Below are 6,137 nucleotides of genomic sequence, written 5' to 3'. Positions count from 1 at the left end.
TTGATTGACTCGCTCGACTTGGCCACTAGTTTGAGGATGGAAAGCTGTGCTGAAGCGAATGTTGGTGCCCATGGCCTTCTGGAAGGAGTCCCAGAACTTAGAAGTAAAGATGCTTCCATGATCTGAAGAAATCAATTGTGGAATGCCGTGCAAGGAGACAATCCTGGAGGTGTATAGCTCTGCCAACTGAGCTGCTGTGATAGATTCTTTGATTGGAAGAAAATGAGCCACTTTAGAAAGCTTGTCGATGACAACGAAGATAGCATCATTTCCGCGCTTGGACTTTGGAAATCCAGTCACGAAGTCCATTTCGATATGATCAAACTTCCATTCTGGGATAGCAAGAGGTTGGAGGAGACCAGCTGGTCGTTGGTGTTCTGCTTTCACTCTTCGACAGACATCACATTCATTCACGAATTGAGCGATTTCTCGCTTCATTCGAGTCCACCAATACGACTGCTTGAGGTCATGGTACATCTTCGTACTTCCAGGATGAATGGAAAGAAGAGAATTGTGCGCCTCGTTCATAATGACTTTCCTTAGATCACCTTTAGGAACCACAATCCGGTCCTCGAAGAATAAAGTGTCTCTGTCATCAATGCGATAGCACTTGTATTTGGAAAGACCCTTGTCGATACCACGTTTCACCTTCTTCACCATGGTATCCAGGAGTTGTGCCTCACGAATTTGATCTTCCAAAGTAGGAGAGACTATGAGGTTGGCAAGAAAGCCTTGAGGAACAACTTGGAGATTCAGCTTGCGGAAAGCTTCACAAAGATCCGGTTGGAATGGCTTGAGAATTAAGCTGTTGCAATAAGCCTTCCTGCTTAAAGCATCTGCAATGACATTGGCTTTGCCTGGAGTATATTCAATACTCGGATTGTACTCTTGAATCATTTCGACCCATCGAGTCTGCCTGAGGTTGAGGTTGGGCTGAGTGAAGATGTACTTGAGACTCTTGTGATCGGTGAATATGTCCACTTTCTTCCCAACAAGAGATGTCTCCACGTTATTAATGCATGGACAACTGCCGCCAACTCAAGATCGTGAGTGGGGTAGTTCTTTTCATTGGGCTTCAACTGACGAGAGGTATAGGCCACAACTTTCTTCTCTTGCATTAACACAGCACCGAGACCTTGGAGAGAAGCATCACAGAAAACTTCAAATGGCTTGGATTCGTCAGGAGGAGTTAAGACAGGAGCTGTGACGAGTTTCTCTTTGAGAGTGTTGAAAGCAACGTCACACTCAGGAGACCAGACATACTTCACATGCTTCTGGAGGAGGTTGGAAAGAGGCTTTGCAATCTTAGAGAAATTCTCAACGAATCTTCGGCAATAGCTTGCAAGACCAAGAAAACTGCGAAGCTGCTTGACATTCTGAGGAGGTTCCCAATTCACAATTGCAGACACCTTCTCGGGATTAACAGCGATGCCCTTGGCAGAGATGATGTGACCAAGGTAAAGAACTTCATCGAGCCAAAACTCACATTTGGAAAACTTCGCATAAAATTGATACTCTCTGAGCTTGTCGAGCACCAATCGCAAATGTTTGGCATGATCCTTCTTATTCTTGGAGAAGACCAAGATATCATCGAGATACACCAGGACGAATTCATTGGTATAGGGGTTGAAGATGAAATTCATCATCCGAGAGAATGTTGGAGGAGCATTGACAAGGCCGAAAGACATGACAGTATATTCATAAGAACCAAAGCTTGTTCTGAATGCTGTCTTGGGAATATCTTCTTCACGAATGCGAATCTGATGATAACCCATACGAAGGTCAAGCTTGGAGAATACTTTAGCACCTTTGAGTTGCTCGAATAGCTCATTGATGTTGGGAAGTGGATACTTGTTCTTGATTGTCTTCTTGTTCAATGGACGGTAGTCGACACAAAGTCGGTCCGTGCCATCCTTCTTCTGGACAAAAAGAACACCACAACCCCATGGAGATGAACTCGGTCTGATCAAACCCAGACGCTCTTGTTCATCGAGCTGTTTCTTCAATTCCTTCAGCTCCTTGGGTCCAAGCTTGTATGGACGCTTGCAAACGGGTTCAGTGCCGGGCTCAAGATCGATAACGAACTCAACTGGCCGGTGAGGAGGCATACCCGGAAGCTCTTCTAGAAAAACATCTTGATACTCACAAACGACTGGAATCTGAGAGATGGCATTCAATTCGCCCTTCTCATTGAGAGAAAACAACCGAATGGTTTCATCACGAGCGGCATAAATGATAACATCCTCAGAAGAGTGTGTCAATTGAATTTCCCTGGCAGCACAATCAAGTTGAGCCTTGTGCTTAGAAAGCCAGTCCATCCCGAGAATTAGATCAATATCCGAGTCACCAAGAACAATTGGAGAAGACAGAAATTTATAGTTCCCCATCTTGATGGAAACATCCGGAACCAACATGGTAGATCTCAAACGCTTAGCCGGAGAAATAACTTGCATTGCTCTAGGTAATTCCTCTATGTCAAAATTGTGCTTCGATGCAAATGGGTATGACATGAAAGAATGCGATGCACCAGTATCAAATAAGACTTTTGCAGGAAAGTCATTAACAGGAAGATTACCCATTATCACATCAGTAGATTCCTCCGCTTGAGCTGCATTCATCATGTTCACCTTAGCAGACTTTGGATTATGCTTGACCACTGCATTGCTGGAAGATCTGACAAGAGGAGGAGGCGGAAGGCGCCTTTGGTTGAAGCACTTGTTAGCATAGTGACCTTTCTGCTGACACTTGTTGCAAGTCACCTCTGAGGGTGGGCGATGATAAGGAGCATTCGACTTTGGAGCTTGATTCTGAGACTTGTTCTGATAGCCAGGGTTGGAAGAGTGGGAAGATCCATGGCCACCTTTGTTCTTCTGCTGGTAAGGCTGACGAAACGGAGGAGGAGGAGGCAACCAGAACTTCTGTTGCTTAGCAGCCACAAGTGAGGAAGAAGAAGACTGAACTGCGTCCCTGACTCTTTTCTTAGAAGCCTCACACTTGAGCTGAGCAGCCTCTTGCTTCAGTGCCATATTATAGAATTGATCAAACTGAGTAGGCTCAACAAGAACGAGAGCTAACTGCAGATCCTCTCTAAGGCCACCTCTGAAGTGATAGATCATGCTCTTTTCATCAGGAACGTCTTGTTTAGCGAAGCGAGCAAGTTTCTGAAACTGGATGTTGAATTGATACACAGACATGTTGCCTTGCTTGAGATTGCGGAACTCCTCACGCTTGCTCTCAACAACACTTTGTGGAATGTGGTGCGCTTTGAAGTCCCGACAGAAGTCAGTCCAAGTGATCACACGACCTCCTCTGGAATCTTTGTATTGTTGATACCAATCAGCAGCTTGGTCCTTGAGCTGAAAAGAAGCGAACTTGACATAGTCCTCAGGCCTGACATTGCTACATTCAAAATGCTTGTTGATGTCCACGAGCCAATCATCGGCATCTGTGGCCTCGGCACAGTAGCTGAAAGACTTGGGCTGATTTGCGAGAAACTGGTTGAGGGTAGCGAAGTGAGGCTGATTGTTGCCTTGACCTTGATTTCCTTGATTGCCTTGCCCTTGGGTGCGTTCTTGCAAGAGTTGCAGAATCATCTGAGCATTGGCGTTGGTGGCTGCCATGATAGCTTGCCATGCCTCCGGAGGCGGAGGTGGTGGCGGAGGGTTCGCCTGACTCCCTTCATTGCGTTCCGGATTCTGACGCGTTGGCGGAGCCATCCTGAAGAGGGTGACATCCGTTAGCATCTTGATAGACAAATAGACAAGTAGAATCAACGGATAGAAATTGCAACATATAGTCTTCACAATAAACATTCGAACGAGGATGAACGAATGAATTCCATAGTAAATCATCACACTTCCATTAAGTTGAGAAGCCACTTAGAAAAAGGTATGGAATCAACATTTGACTTCGAAGCAACTCGAATACCACAATTCAAAACAAAACAAAGTATTGGCTTGCAGAATAAGCCGGAACAAACATATGATAGAGATTTCGTCCGAAGTTTTCGTGGTGGGGCCCACACGGGCTCGATCGTACAGCACCATCATGTACAAGGCAGTGCACATGACATACGAAGCGTCCCCGAGTCGGCATAGCCAAGGACTCTTTAAGACACTACGAGACCACTGTAAAACCAACCGTGGAAAGGCGGACCACTAGACGTCGAACCCCAATCTCATATCATGCGTCTGTCGGAAAGATATCCTAGGAGCTACTTGAATTCCCACTTATAAACTCCCGAAACTTTCTGGTTATGCAATCTGGTGTTGGGGATACAGGGGACACAAAATATATCACCCAAACTAGCAATCCCTAGATCCAGCTGTATCCATCCGTCAACACATAACCAAGAAACCTTCGGAAATCGTGTACCTCAACCTTCGAAAAGCATCCGTTATACGAGTTATGGCAATACTCCCGAACTCCCGCCCCAGTACTGGGTGGCGTCGAGGTGATCTCACCAACAACTGCATAAAAGAGATTTCGATGTCGGCGAAACTCAGGTATTCCAGAACTGCAACGATAAAATTGTGACGACAACACCTCGGAGCTCAACTCCCCGGGACACTGCCACAACCCCTAAATGTCAGGAGGCACCAAGAACAATGTTCTCGTCACAAAACCATCGGAACGATTCTAAGATACCCGCGTGATCCTAAAAATTTTTAGTGAAATTTGAGGAGAGAAGAGTCAAAACTTCTACGTCAGGAGACCTCACCAGAGCGACGAAGGGACTGAGGAGTAAAAAGAATCCTACTCTCCGATATATATAATCCTAAGACTCAAAACATTTTTGTTCTAGACTCAACAACGCCAGCGATTCGATCAAGCAGGGGGTTCCTAAGTCGGGGATGGCTCTGATTACCAACTTGTAATGCCCACGATGCGGCTATATCTCCCACGAGTCGAGGCATGACTTAGAGGCATAACCGCATTGTGGTTTTGTCGCAAGAAGGGTCATCTTCACACAATCCCATGTAATGAACAAGAATGGGATAACGAGAGTTGGCTTACAATCGCCACTTCACACAATACATAAATATAATTCATACATCATCCAAAATCCACACATAGACCGACTACGGTCAAAATCCAAATGAAAATAAGATAACCCCAAATGCTAGATCCCCGATCGTCCCGACCGGGCTCCACTACTGATCATCAGGAAAAGACACATAGTAACGACCACGTTCCTCATCGAACTCCCACTTGAGGTCGATCTCATCATCTGCACTGGCATCGTCGGCACCTGCAACTGTTTTGGTAGAATCTGTGAGTCACGAGGACTCAGCAATCTCACACCCGCGAGATCAAGACTATTTAAGCTTATAGGAAAGGATGGTGTAATGAGGTGGAGCTGCAGCAAGCAGTAAGCATATATGGTGGCTAACATACGCAAAAGAGAGCGAGAAGAGAAGCAACGGAACGGTCGTCATCTAGTAATGACCAAGAAGTGATCCTGAACTCCTACTTACGTCATTCATAACTCAAACCGTGTTCACTTCCCGGACTCCGCCGAGAAGAGACCATCACGGCTACACACACGGTTGATGTATTTTAATTAAGTCAAGTGACAAGTTCTCTACAACCGGACATTAACAAATTCCCATCTGCCTCATAACCGCGGGCACGGCTTTCGAAAGATAATACCCTGCAGGGGTGTCCCAACTTAGCCCATTATAAGCTCTCACGGTCAACGAAGGATAAACCTTCTCCCAGGAAGACCCGATCAGTCTCGGAATCCCGGTTTACAAGACATTTCGACAATGGTAAAACAAGACCAGCAAAGCCGCCCGATGTGCCGACAAATCCCGATAGGAGCTGCACATATCTCGTTCTCAGGGCACACCGGATGAGACAGCTACGAGTAAAACCAGACCTCGAGTTTCCCCGAGGTGGCCCCGCAGGCTGCTCGGTTCGGACCAACACTCGAAGGAGCACTGGCCCGGGGGGTTAAAATAAAGATGACCCTCGGGCTCGCGAAAACCCGGGGGAAAAGGCTTAGGTGGCAAATGGTAAAACCAAGGTTGGGCCTTGCTGGAGGAGTTTTATTCAAGGCGAACTGTCAAGGGGGTCCCATAAATCACCCAACCGCGTAAGGAACGCAAACTCAAGGAACATAATACCGGTATGAC

Source organism: Triticum aestivum, chromosome 4D (genome assembly GCF_018294505.1).
Source record: "Triticum aestivum cultivar Chinese Spring chromosome 4D, IWGSC CS RefSeq v2.1, whole genome shotgun sequence".
NCBI classification, from domain to species: Eukaryota; Viridiplantae; Streptophyta; class Magnoliopsida; order Poales; family Poaceae; genus Triticum; species Triticum aestivum.
Note: the sequence above shows the minus strand (reverse complement) of the source record.